Raw genomic sequence first — 583 nt, 5'->3', positions numbered from 1 at the left:
TATTGAGATGACCATGTGGTTCTTGTCTTTGAGTCCATTTATATGATTTATGATGTTTATTGACTTACATATATTGAACCATTCTTGCATCTCTGGGACAAAGCCAACTTGATCATGGTGGATGATCTTTTTAATTGTGTCTGTATGCAGTTTACAAGTATATTTTGAGAATTTTTGCATCTATGTTCATTAAGGATATGGGTCTATAGTTTTCTTTTTTGGTTGTATCTTTACCTGGCCTTGTTATTAGAGTGATGCTGGCTTCATAGAAGGAATTTGGAAGTTTTCCCTCCATTTCTATTTTTTTGAATAAATTAAGTAGTATTGGATGCAGATCTTCTTTAAATGTCTGATAGAATTCTGCTGTAAATCCATCTGGTCCTGGGCTTTTTTTATTCGGGAGGTTTTGTATTATTGTTTCAATTTCTTTTTGTGTTATGGGTCTGTTTAAGCTGTTAATCTCTTCTTGGTTTAGTTTTGGTGGCTCCCATGCCTTTAAGGTATCAGTCCATTTCTTTTAGGTTTTCAAATTTAGTAGGATATAGGTTTTTAAAGTATTCCCTTATAATGTTCTGTATCTCTC

The sequence above is a fragment of the Nannospalax galili genome, unplaced genomic scaffold (assembly GCF_000622305.1).
Source record: "Nannospalax galili isolate Female #2095 unplaced genomic scaffold, S.galili_v1.0 scaffold235, whole genome shotgun sequence".
NCBI classification, from domain to species: Eukaryota; Metazoa; Chordata; class Mammalia; order Rodentia; family Spalacidae; genus Nannospalax; species Nannospalax galili.
The sequence above is the reverse complement of the archived record's forward strand: the minus strand, read 5'-3'. Positions refer to the sequence as shown.